Here is a 13351-nt window from a genome sequence, read left to right as displayed (position 1 = left end):
GATCTGCCCTGTTTAGTTTGCTGTGCAGTTTATTGCATCTCTGACAGTCTGGTCACAGCAGACCTGTTAGAACCTTAAATGGAGAGATGTGGAGACGAACTGCCAGTAAGAACTGGGTAACAGAGGTCAGGGGTTTTCTACTGAAATATCTGCTTTGAATCACTGGTGGTCAGTGTGTGACACTCCAATGTTATAATGATCTATTTGGCATTTGGAGAACTATAGAAAAAAAATTAGGAATAAAAGCTTTTATGTTTTGAGCAAATCTGACATACAGTATTCCTGCCTGTTTATTTCTCATTTTGCTGTTGTGAGGCATCACATTTAAGCATGCTCATGTCAAAGCGAATCACTAAAGCAATAAAATGTCATCAAATAAATTAATAAATAGGTGGAATTGAAATTAGAGCTAGTATTTAAATTTGAAGGGCTCACAATGAACAATGAATGTGTATTCTTTTTTACACCCACCCACATCCAATTGTACACTTACACAATAAATATCTGTAATTTGGAGCCACTTGCTGGCAAACGCAAACACAGAACACTCCTGTTATCAAGCATAGTGATGGTAGCATCATGCTCCAGGGTTTGCTCTACAGCAGGAAGAACCGGACAGCCTGTTTGCATCAAAATGGATGGAGCCGAATATAAATCAATTATTCAGAATAATTTGTTCCAGTCAACCAGAAATGTTCGTTTTTATCATTTTTCCGTTCAGGAAAAAGGGGCAAATTAAATAAAAAAGGTATTCTAAAAATGGCTTTTGGAAATTAAAGCGCAGATTTAAATCCAACTGAAAACGAAATCCTATTTCGCTGTCCAGCAAAATAATCCATGTAATTTGCAGAACATGCAAAAAATAAATAAATAAAAAAATCATAAAAAAATAAATAAGAGAGAATACATTTCTCATAAGATTTAATTTGACACTGGAAGACAACAAATAGGGGGCAAATACTTAAGAGTTAGAAAATTCCAATGGTTACTGTAAACCCTGTAGAGACGATAAGATCCACTGATTCGCGTCGTTGATTTAAAGACGTGCCTGGAATTTGTATTGCGATGCATCGTTTTTAACATATTTACATAATTTTTAATATATTTGCATTTATAAATAATCATTAGTACTTTAATTTTTGAAAAAGGAAACAATATTTTATATATATATATATAGATCGATTTCTAGAGCGGGTTCTCTCAGCACCACTGCTGCTACATGAATATGACGTATCACAATACACGGCATGTGTCCTGAGAGTTACATAGAATACAGATTAACATGGCAGAGGTAGAGCTGTATCTTCCTAGAGAGAGGAAGGCATGTTTGTGAAAGGGCCATGTGCAAAAGGCACCTAAGTATAAATTGATGATTTGCTGTCTGTCTGAACCAAAGAAATAAAAGTGAACTGTCTGTAACATATCGAGTTGCACAGCATCATAATTCTACTAATGCACCGCATTGCATCGTGTTGAAACGAATCTAAACCGGATCGTACTGCATTGTAATTGGGGAATCGTATCGCATCGGTAGCTGCTTCATATGTATCGTTAATGTATCGTATCATTGGCTATACATTGAGATTTGAATGCCATCTGCCTCATTAATGGAGATGCACAACCCTAATACCTATGGAGTAAAGGGACACAGTGTGTGTAGAGAAATCATCCTACACACCGCATGTCTTTAGTCCAATCAGTGACTTTTCACAATTACTTTACCTCAGAACTTCCATCTTTCAGATTTTCAGGGTATTTTTCATGATTCAGCCTGTACCATGCAATCAGAAATACGTGCTCTCGTATCGTCTCGTCTCGTCTCGTCTCAGGCGGCTGCAGTGCGATTTGCATCGCTCAATTCGAACACTTATTAAGGTTGCGGTTACCGTTCACATCTGTACCTTTCTGGACCATTTTACCGCAAATGCTTTTCCTGTATGGTTCAAATAAACGCCGCATCGCATGGATGATGGATCATCTAGCGCTAAGTAAATGGGGTTCAAGCCGACACGTGCTACTGAGCCACTTGTGTCCTCTCTGCCACTCCATTTTGATTTGAGACTGATCCGCCCGCCAGATTGCTGCACTCTGATGCACAGAAAAGAGCACTTTTTCTGGGTGTCTGTGTGTGTTTGTGTGTGTGAAGGAGACAGCAGATTTAATTATAATATATATATATATATATATATATATATATTTATCTTTTTTTCTTTCATCCTTTCCCTGGCTGTTCCTCCTTTCCTTCCAGACACTCACATTCGTTCGTTACGCAACAACGCTCTACATAACGTCACTAACTAATACTCTGACAGGTTTTAGAGTCATTTGCTGCACTAATTAAAGTAATGTGAGGTGTGTGTGTGTGTGTGTGTGTGTGTGTGTGTGTGTGTGTGTGTGTGTGTGTGGACTACATTTTTCCATTGTGCCTCTTTATTTCTTGTCTCAAGATTGCACCCGTGTCACGTTTTCTCTTAATGAAGTCGCACCTCACGTCACTTTTTTTTTTTTTTGTCTTTCAAGGACATTGCTGTTGTCGTGGAAATTATTTGCTATCAACAAACCTGGTCTTTTTGAATAAATGACACAACAAGCTTGCAGTGCTGCAGAGGACTCCCTTTGAGAGACTCCATCTAGATTCCCACTGAAATGGTTTCAATGCTCTACATTCAGTAGACTTTCAATAACACTTTAAGTGCATCAAACAAGTCTTAGTGCTTTTTCACAAACTGTGTGTGTGTGGTCAGAAATTAAAATACGCTACATGACCGAAAGTATCAGGATACCTGACTTTTCCAGCCATATGTGGTTCTTCCACAGCTTCATGGAGATATGCTTTGCATGGGTTAAAGTGGAAGATCTGCTACAGAGCTCCAAACCTATTGGGATGCATGTGAGCACTTACTGCATCCCAGAATCATTTACATCAGTACCTGTTTCTTTACTAACACATTGTTTCCCAATGAAATTCCACAAAAATCTAGCAGGACATCTTCCCAGATGGGTGGAACTTATTAAAAAAGCAAATGGGAACTAAATGTGGAATGGGAGGTTCAAAAAGAAGCACAAAGAAATCTAATGCTCAGGTGACCACATACTTTTGTTCATATAATGTACATGGTTTGGCATCAGTGAAACAGGTGATGCATCTTTTCAAACCTACCAGAGCAATCGGTACTTCAAATTCCAGCCGTTTAAAAACAACATTTCTGGCTGAGAGACCAGGAGAGCGTCTGGATTTACGTCTATAAGAAGCCCATCGCAAGCTTCACCCTCTCCCGTTAGTAGATTGTTGTGTAAGTGTAAGCAAGCAAATTGAAAAAAAAGAAGGTCTGTGTGCATCACTCATCTGTGAGAGCATCTCTCCGGTCTGAGAAAAGAGGCTGATGTTACCATGATTTCCATCTACTGCCTTGGGAAGGAACTACAGCAAGGACTGGAAATAAAGCATCTCTTGTGTATGAACGTAGGAGATCAGAAGAAGAAAAAGAAAAACTTATTTTTGCCGCTTTCTTCTAATCAAGGTCTCAGGGCGGAGTTGAAGACGCTGAGATTTTTATTGGGAGTGATGAGAATGGATTAGAAATGAGTTTTTTTAGGTGAAGAGCTGTGATTGGGATGGGTGGATCATGTGCAGAGGAAGTACATATTGGAGGAATGTATATTTGTAAAAGAATGATGAAGGTGAAAGGCAGGAGGAAAAGAGGAAGACCATGGAGGAGGTTTATGGATGTGGTGAGGAAAGAAAAGGGTTTTAAAATGCTGGGAATTTGCAAGCCTGGAAACTTTCTATGGGAATATAGAAGAATAGCCTTTATCTGTCACATATACATTATAGCACAGTGAAATTTGTTCTTCCCATATCCCAGCTTGCTCAGAAGCTGGAGTCAGAGTACAGGGTCCCCCATGATACGGCACCCTTGGAGCACAGAGGGTTAAGGGCCTTGTTCAAGAACGGCAATTTGGCGATACCGGGTCTTGAACCTCCGATCAGTAACCCAGCTCCTTAACCACTGAGCTACCACTCCCCCATATATGTGAATAAACAGGAATTAATGGGAATAAAGTGGGAATTTACAAGATTGCATGTGAGCCTATAATCGAGAATTTAAATGTATGAGAATAAATCTCGGTTAAAACTACAAGTGTTGTTACTACAGATTCATTTTCACTAAAAAACACGGTCTTTAAATGAACCTAATGCATTTGAAGAGGATTTTTTTTGGAACAGCACCCGGATGCTGCATTGTCAGCTTTCTCAGCGTAATGAAGCCAGTCAGGAAGCAATTCCACATTCAGATACGATCAATCAAAGTGCAGTCCACCTCATTAAGGTTTAGAGAACGCTCGGCACACACCGGTAACCCTGGAATTCCACGAATACACAAATCCGACTCACTTTAAACTTAATACGTAAATATATTGTAGTTTTAAATGCAATATTATTTACCTGCATTTACCAACACACATAAACTCACATTTCACTTTATTAGAAATGCCTTGAAACTAATCAGCTAATCCCGTGGCAGCAGCAGGTCAAGTGCTTTAGTAAATCTTCACATCAAACAGCAGGATAAGGAAAAAGTCTTATACTGGATAGTCTTCTTTCAGTCTTCATCGGGGTGAATTTGGGTCAAGCTGTTCGTGACTGAAAAGAAAAAAATCCACCTCAAAGCCTGATGTGTTGTGCATTCTCAGATGCTTTTCTGCTCACCACAGATGTAAAGAGTGATTATTTGGCTCGAAGCACTCTATTCATTTTTCTCTGATCTCTGTCTCTCACGAGGTGTTTCAGCCTGCAGATCCTCCACTTTTAGACAGTTTTTGTTTTTCACACTGTTCTGTGTAAACACTAGATACTGTTGTGTGTGAAAATCCCAGCAGAAGCAGAAGGGTTGTGAAATACGCAAGGTGATTATCCATACGAGATGGTCTTAAGAAGTTTCAAAACTAGCTCTGTTTACAAGAAAGTACTTTATTATCTACGTTTACACACTATCACCTTCAAAATAGTCCCCTTGCACAGCAATGTTTTGGAAGTCTTCTTTTTTCGAAGCGTGTCAAGCTCCTTCTGTGATTCGCGCTGGATCTCCGCAATGGTGTCAAAACGAAGACCTGCATCTTCATCTTCAGGAAGAGGGCGAAGTCTGCAGAAGCCAAATCTGGCGAGTAGGGCGGGTGCGGAAGTAAAATCGTGTTTTTCCATCGAGAAACTCACGTGTAAGGAGAGCTCAGTGACAGAGTGCGCCCGTGGACAGAATAGCAGACGTGGTCACACACTGGGTCACCAGTTGTACAGCTAATAATGTACACAGGACGATGTATTTTGGCATTAAAGGTTCGGCGCTCCCTGTGACTGTGCATGCAGCCTTGTGCTGCCATCTGTAGGTGTGTTACAAAACTAGTCTCGAAACCTTTTGATACCACCTCATACAGACGTATCAGTAATTTCTTTTCATTCTTATTTTGACATAAACATTAACTGAATCTCTAAACCTGGATCTGTATGATTTTGGACATGTACATTAATATCCAGAAAGTCTAAGATACTTTGACCCAGTTTCCTTCTTACCGGTTCTTGGCCGGAAACATTTTTGGGTCTAGCTTTGTGAAACGATATGCCTTCCATTTTTTTTTTTACTTCTACACTATATTAAACGGGGGAGTGGTGGCTCCAGCGGTTAAGGTGCTGGGTTACCGATCGGAAGGTCGGGGGTTCAAGCCCCAGTAAGCTGCCACTCTTGGGCCCTTGAGCAAGGCCCCTAACCCTCTATGCTCCAGGAGACCCTTACGAGAAAAATAAACCAAGGACCGTGACGTCGGAGTGACGTGGGGCCGCCTTCCTGTGGGCTCACCACCTGCAGGAGGGACCGTAAGGGACCGGTGCTGAGAGGATTGGGCAGCAGTCGAAGGCGGGGCCTTGACAGCCCGATCCCTGGACACGGAGAAGTGTCTGGGGAATCTGCTTAGACTGCTGCCCCCGCGACCCGAATTAGCGGGAGAAGATGAAATGAAATGAAATGAAACCATATTAAACATTAAGAGGGATCTTAATGGGTTTCATTGTATTAATTAAATAAATCGAGGAAATTTAAAAAGGGATTCTTATTGGTTAACAATCTCTGTATTATGGTGAAGCAAATTCAAGTAAAAAAAATAAATAAAAATTCAATCAATTCAAAGGGAAATCTGTTTTGTTGTTGGCCATGCGTGCGGTTACATTGTTCTGAGATCAGGTACGTTTTTTGTCAGACGCCTTGTGCTAGTTTGATGGTCACCTAGTAGAGTATTCAGAAGGTGTGGTCTTTAAAAACTTGTTCTAGCATTCATTTCTTCAACATATGCCATGGAAATAGAAGATCTAAAAATCTCCAAATTCTCAAACATGACCTGGGAAAAATAAACACAGGTACACACACATTCACAGGGAATGATGTTAATAAGGACATGTAGCACTAAGTGAAAAAAACCCTGCACCCATGTCACGTTCTCGTTCCGAATCCAAATTCACTTTGTATATTAACAGAAAAGAAACGTGCTTTCACGTGGTTTGTTTTGATTTGTATTTTTTTTTATTTAATTCTATTCTAATTCGATTATATCTAACTATGTTATATATAAAAGAATGTCTCTATCAATCTAGCTCTATACATAATTATATATTTACATAAGGGAATAAATACTTATAGATGTGATATATATATATACACACACTGGCGATCAAAATTAGAGAACAATTTATAAACAATTGAACAATTCTGAAATAATGTCATCTTCACTGCTCAACAGTTGAAGGAGTTTTTGTCCTGCCTATACCATGCTACCAGAACACCTTTTAAATAACTAAGCATAACTAAAATAACAACTTTAAAATGTTTTTAAAAAAAACATTATTTTGCAGAAAACACACTGATCAAAATTAGAGAACAACAATGACTGTAGCATGGAAAAAGATTACAACATAATTTTACAAAAATTTTTACAAAAGATTACAACAAAACAGTCCTCAGGCCTCTGCTTTAATGACTTCAGCACAGCTGCAGCTACAGGACAGCACTAGTCTCTCACACTGCTCTGGTGTGATTTTGGTCCACTCTTCTTCCAGTCTTCTCCACAGTTCGGTGACTGTAGTGGGTTTCTTAGCCATAACTTTGTCACCAAGGATTTTCCAGAGGTTCTCTATTGGGTTGAGATCAGGACTCTGGGCAGGCCATGTCATTATTTAAATGTTTTCAGTTTAAAGGAACTGCTTTACCGTTTTCCTGTGTGACATGTAGCGTTGTCCTGCATGAACACTGCGGGCTGATTGGGTGATGAACGCAGGGAAGGACCCATATGTTGTTGAAGAAGGTTCTGAACATTTGCATTCACTCTGCCATGTAGCTGTATAAGAGGCCCAACTCCTGCTGCAGAAAACATGCCCCAAACCATGACGCTTCCTCCTCCACTTTTCACTGACTTCTTTACACACTTTGGGTTCAGTCTTTCCCCAGTTTGTCGCCGAACATAATGTTTTCCATCGGACCCAAATAAATTAAACTTGCTTTCATCACTGAAGTGAACTTTGGACCAGTTCTCCTCTGTCCACACAACATGCTTCTCAGCAAAGCTTAGTCTAGCCTTTTGATTCTTTCTTCTAATGAGAGGTTTGGTCACTGCAAAGTGGGCTTTCAGTCCGAATGCTCTTAAACGTTGAGACACTGTATGTCGAGACAGATCCTTACCCAGTTCAGCGCTGAACTGGTGAGCAATTCCAGCTGCAGTGTGGAAACTATTGCCCATTGAGATCCTCCGCAGTATCCTGTCCTCTCTTGTATTTGTCTTCCGTGGACGACCAGCCTTCTTGGCGGACTTCAATGAGTTTGTGATGTTGTAAAGATTCAATATTCTTGAAATCACAGATTTGGAATGACCAACTTGTCTTGCTATGGCTGATAGGGTCATCCCTTTGGCCTTCATCTGGACAACCTGCTGCCGGAGGCTTTCAGTCACTTTAGAACGGCCCACCATCTTGCAGAGTCAGTGAAACTGGAAGTTAGTCTGCCAGTTAACAGATTGACAGTTGACAGATAATCAAGGAAATTAGCACCAGGCACCAGATTAACACCAATAACTGGGAGGTATCTAAAAGTGTTCACTAATTTTGATCAGTTGTTTTCTGCAAAATAATGTTTTTTTTATAAATGCCTTAGTTATTTTGTGTGAAGATGACATTATTTCAGAATTGTTCAATTGTTTATAAATTGTTCTCTAATTTTGATCGCCAGTGTGTGTGTGTGTGTGTATATATATATATATATATATATATATATATATATATATATATATATATATATATATATATATATATATATATAATTATATTCACTTTGTCATTATGAGGAACTGAGTGTAAGTTAATGAGAAAAAAAGAAAAAAAGAAAAACGATTGTATTATCAGACAAAGCAACTATGAAAAAAATTAAAGAAGTTCATGTGTTATGTATGTTTTTTTGTGTATGCATGTATATATATATATGTGTGTGTGTGTGTGTGTGTGTCCACACAAATTATATATTTATTTAGCAATTTTTATTATTTTATTGTCTTAATTATTAATTGTGTGTGTGTGTGTGTGTGTGTGTTTGTGTGTGTGTGTTTGTGTGTGTGTGTGTTTGTGTGTGCACGCATCAGGAGATCTGTAAGACCCAGCTGTAAAATCCATACAGTGGTGTCCTTTGTGTCGTGTGTTCATTTTTGTTGCGAGTGTTTACATGATAATGATGGTGCGTGTGTGGAACTGGCAGTCAGCATTATTACTGGATGAACGATAGGACAAAGACAAAGACACACCTGAGGCTGTCTGAGTGCAGCGACACACACACACACACACACACACACACACACACACACACACACACACACACACACACACACAGTACACTGCATTATAGCGCCTATGAGTAAGGAAAGTGAGTGTGTGCACGATCACATTCGTGTGCAAAAGTCTGATACGTCAAAAGTGTTCATGTTCTGGATTAATGACATTTTGAATCTGAATTTCTTACACATAATCAGTGCGTGATTACAGTCGCAGTTTTGATATGGAGTGAAAAGTCAAAAGAGTCAAAAGTTTGTGGACATTTGGATTGGATAATTTTGGTATGTGCGTTTTAACTATCCCATTCCACATATAGTCTCCATTTTGCTGTTATAATAAGCTCCACTCTTCTGGGAAGATGTTCTACGAGATTTTTGTGGAGATTTAAGCTCCTTTAGCTTCAATGGTGTTAGTAAATTCAGGTGCTGGTGTAGGTGAGAAGGTGAGGACGCCTGGGGTGCAGTCAGTTTTCACATTCATCCAAATAGTGTTGGAGATCTAGAGCAGGAGATCTTCTACATTTTCCAACCTATGTAAAGCAGATCTTAATGGAGTTGGCTTTGTGCACAGGGGGTACTGCATCATGCGGAACAGGTTTGGGTCTCCTAGTTCAAGTAAAGGCAAAGTTTTATGCTATGTTTATCCAGACGTAGAAGAAGCACATATGGCTGGAAAAGACGAGTGTCTCAATATATTTGACCATAGAGTGTAGTTGTGTCAGTGTAGCGTCGTTGTGCGTACTCGCTTAGAAACCTTCCTCACTTTGTTCCCATCGCTGATTTATTTTTTGCGAATTATTGCTTTTTTTTATTATACTGTTCTCTTTTTATATTTTTTTTTAATGAAAAGAATAAAGCAACTGCACAATTGTTGATTACGGGAATATACAGTGCTGTGTACAAAAAACCATATTTTTGAATTGTATTACATTTTATTACATTTTATATTTTTTTAATAATACATTTATAAACATAAAAAAATTTAATTAACAAATAAATAAATGTATTTAAATTGTATATACATTTTCTTTTTATGTTTATTCATTTATTATTATAAAATATAAATTGTATCACATTTTATTACATTTTATATTTTTTTAATAATACATTTATAAACATAAAAAAATTTAAATAACAAATAAATAAATGTATTTAAATTGTATATACATTTTTTTTTTCATGTTTATTAATTTATTATTATAAAATATAAATTGTATCACATTTTATTAAATTTTATCTTTTTGAATAATAAATTAATTAAAAAAAATTTTTATTTCATTTAAATGAAATAGAGAAAAATATTCATGTCAGTAATTCATGTATAATATAATTTAATAGACAAAAAAAACATCATGAACTCATTTTAAGTGCAGGATGCAACTGAGGTAACTGAGACCAAAGTCTCCAGGAGAATAATGAATAAAAAATAAAGACACATTGCTTAATAAACAAAGGCACACAAATATAAATTAAACTACTCTAAGCGACCGAATGTCACCAAATATATACTGATGTTTAGTCGTATATTCCAACAATATTTGTTTACGCAGTTATACATTTATACATACAGTTATATGCATGTTACTCTCCACATACTCGTTCTATCCTGCGGTATTTTAGTGTGAAATGGAATTGATTTCCGCTGACAAATGGAGCAGCTCTGATGTAAATTCTCAGACAGTTTTACTCTTTTTCCTTTCATTAACCCTCCTCACACACACACACACAGTGTAACTGATAGCACGTTTGCATTTTTTCTTCTTGCTCCCTGATATACGTCCTGACGGCATCCCCATGGACAACACTTGATAACCAGAGGTTAAGGTTTAGTCATCACCATCTGACCACTAAATAATCTGTAGATATTGATTATTGGTGATCCGACTCGAAAATTGCCACTAAGATGACACACCTATGTGATACTCACACGTGAGGCTTTCATGAGAAAAAGAAATAACACACTAATTATTGTAAAAAAAAAATACAAAAATAAATAATCAGGCCTAAAGGTGAAACGATCTTCACAAAGGTGAGCTCAGATGGATTTTCTATTTAAGTATCATGCTACACAAACACACACACGCATACACACAACGCTTTAACCTGTTCATTATGATTGTAAATGTCTCACTCAGATCTCTGTCTCGTCTCCTACAGAGACGTCAATAAGCGTAATGGAGCAGATTCCGAGTCGTTACGTGTCACCCCGAGGCGTCACCCCGAAGGCTCAGGGTCACCACGTTCATCAGCCGCGCTCACACCTCACAATCGCCCACAATCGACTGCAGGTCCTGCTCATTTCTCAAACCACATGAACACCACACACACACGCACACACACACACACACACACACACACACACCACACACAAGTCTCCAAGCGCAGCCAAGAGCTCTGTGACGCACAATCGAATTTTTTAAAATCTCGTTCCTTCACCAGGATTCAGCTCAAGAGCCTCCTGATATCAGACGTGTAAAGATCATAATAAATAAATAAATAAATAAATAAAGGCGTGATCCCGTCAGTGTAACACACATGATTCATCCTACATCCATACAGAATGTAGCAAAGATATGTTTCAGAAATATACAAATAAAGTAATGTCGGAGGTGTGTGTGTGTGTGTGTGTGTGTGTGTGTGTGTGTGTGTGTGTGTGTGTGTTGGGGGGGGCAAAATAGTGAGAGGGGCATCGACACAGAGAAAAAGAGAGAGTGTGAGAGATAGAAAGAGAACGAGAGATAGAATGAAGGGTGGACAGAGAGAGAGAGAGAGAGAGAGAGAGAGAGAGAGAGAGAGAGAGAGAGAGAGAGAAAGAGAGAGAGAGGGAAAGAGAGAAACAGAGAGAAAGAGAGAGAGAGATAGAGTGAAGGGTGGACAGAGAGAGAAACAGAGTGAAAGAGGGAGAGAGAGTGAGAGAAAAAGAGCAAGAGGGAAAAAAGAGAAATAGAATAGTAGGGGGGGATAAAGACAGAGAAAGAGGAATAGGGAGAGATATATGGAGTAACTTTATATATATATATATATATATATATATATATATATATATATATATATATATATATATATATATATATAGAGAGAGAGAGAGAGAGAGAGAGAGAGAGAGAGAGAGAGAGAGAGAGAGAGAGAAATTGAGAGAGACATAGATAGATAGATAGATAGATAGATAGATAGATAGATAGATAGATAGATAGATAAAGGTAACATATATATTATTTGTATAATTGTATTTATGCAAAAATCATATTTATTTATTTTAACTGATTTATTTATTTTGTTAAATATATATATTTTTTTATGTTTGTTTGTGGATATACAGTGTATATATATATATATACATATTATTTTGCTAAAGAAATTTCATGAGTTTCAGTGAATAACCCCAAAACCCAGCGTGCCGAACAACGCGAACACAAAAATAAACCACACCGAACATCTGTAACATCTGTAACATCTGATGTAAGCAAAGCCTGAAAATTGTACAGGAAAACACTTTTTCATAATCTGAGTTTCTGTCCTAAAAACCTGAGGAGGACAGTGAGATGGACATGTGGACATGGCAGTGAGAGCCTGGAGCCTCAGACCTCGTTAATGTTTCCAACATCTGGACACGCGCCTTTTCTTTTTCTTTTTTTTTTTGCCTGTCGAGCTTCCACACTGCCATCGCTTCATCCAGCCACAGTAGTTCGTGGAAGAAGAAAAAAAACATGAAGACTTCTCCTCTGGAGAACATCACACCACGGTTTCATCCCAGCACCTTTTTTTTTTCACCGAATGTTACGCGATTGGACTGCGCATTTCTTTTTTTGTTAATTATCGGACCAAAGGGATAAAAAGAAAAATCCGCTCTGTGCATCTCTATGCGCCTACACGCACGGTCGGACGGACGCGCTCGCGCGCGCGCGCGCACACAAACATACACATACACACATATTGCAAGATATATATCTGTATAAATAGATAAGGATGGACCTACGTGCTCTTAGGCGTTCACTCCTCGCTCGGTGCTTGTCCGTGATCGGTCGGTTCGCTCGCTCGCTCGCGCAGTTGCACGTCTGAGGACATGTTGCACGCGCTGCTGGACCGTGGACAGCCTGAGCGCGTCTATTCTGATTGCTCGCGGGCGCGCGGAGAGACGGGAGATGTAAGTGAGAGCATGCGGGGAGGGGCGAGACAAACACACTCACACACACGCACACACACGCGCACACACATAGACTACATGCACGCGCAATCATATCTAAGTCAAATCTATACAGTTCTACACAGGAGCTTCATGCATGCCTTTTTTTTTTTTTTTTTACCACCAGTGCTCTTATTTTAAATATGGCACATGGAAGGAACATCATGGCATCCACCTGAATGTTCAAACACACCGTGTTCCAGTAAATCAGGCGAAGTTCTCGTGACTGGTGGTGTAGCAGAAAGCAGTAGACAGTACAAAAGTACAAAAGAGGACACCTAAAGTGTCTTCCACATTAAATTGGACACCTTT

At 38.7% G+C, this 13351-nt stretch overlaps 1 protein-coding gene across 2 annotated transcripts in view; it reads right to left on the bottom strand.

The window, feature by feature from the left end:
- The window catches only part of chrm2a (cholinergic receptor, muscarinic 2a), a 106342-nt gene extending 93361 nt beyond the window's left edge, over positions 1 to 12981 (bottom strand). For both annotated transcript variants that reach the window (XM_083546401.1, XM_083546400.1), the window contains exon 1: positions 12833 to 12981. The gene's annotated coding sequence lies outside the window, so the exon portion shown is untranslated. The remainder of the gene's footprint in view (positions 1 to 12832) is intronic.
- Between the last annotated feature and the right edge of the window lie 370 nt (positions 12982 to 13351).

Source organism: Silurus aristotelis (assembly GCF_946808225.1).
Source record: "Silurus aristotelis genome assembly, chromosome: 7".
Taxonomy (NCBI): domain Eukaryota; kingdom Metazoa; phylum Chordata; class Actinopteri; order Siluriformes; family Siluridae; genus Silurus; species Silurus aristotelis.
Note: the sequence above shows the minus strand (reverse complement) of the source record. Positions and strands in the feature narration are given on the sequence as shown.